At 66.7% G+C, this 525-nt stretch overlaps 1 pseudogene; it reads left to right on the top strand.

Annotated features, from left to right (window-relative positions):
- The first annotated feature begins 121 nt into the window (after positions 1–121).
- On the top strand, positions 122–520 carry LOC145719717 (HLA class II histocompatibility antigen, DQ beta 1 chain pseudogene; annotated as a pseudogene).
- Positions 521–525: the final 5 nt, after the last annotated feature.

Genomic DNA, 525 nt, shown 5'->3' with positions numbered 1-525 from the left:
ACAGGCATCCAAGGTGGGAAGCTTTCAGGTTTATCAGGCTGCCTGGCCTCGCCCCACAAGGCCCGCCCGGTCGTGGCTGTTGGTTGGGCTGAGGGGCAAGGGCCTGACTGACCTGCGGTGATTCCCTGCAGAGGATTTCGTGTACCAGTTTAAGGGCGAGTGCTACTTCACCAACGGGACGGAGCGGGTGCGGCTCCTGACCAGACACATCTATAACCGGGAGGAGTACGTGCGCTTCGACAGCGACGTGGGGGAGTACCGGCCGGTGACAGAGCTGGGGCGGCCGGACGCGGAGTACTGGAACAGCCAGAAGGACATCTTGGAGCGGACGCGGGCCGAGGAGGACACGGTGTGCAGAAACAACTATGGGAATGAGGAGAGAACGACCTTGCAGCGGCGAGGTGAGCGCCGGCCATTCGCCCTCCGGGGCCCCATCCCCCGGGCCCAGCAGAGTCCCCGCGCGGGGAGGGGCGGGGACGCGGGGCCGAGCTGGGGGACTGACCCGGCGGCCGTGCCCTGTTCCTG

The sequence above is a fragment of the Leptonychotes weddellii genome, unplaced genomic scaffold (genome assembly GCF_054177405.1).
Source record: "Leptonychotes weddellii isolate Sample4059 unplaced genomic scaffold, ASM5417740v2 HiC_scaffold_66714, whole genome shotgun sequence".
NCBI lineage: Eukaryota > Metazoa > Chordata > Mammalia > Carnivora > Phocidae > Leptonychotes > Leptonychotes weddellii.
This window is presented reverse-complemented; position numbering and strand designations above follow the sequence as displayed.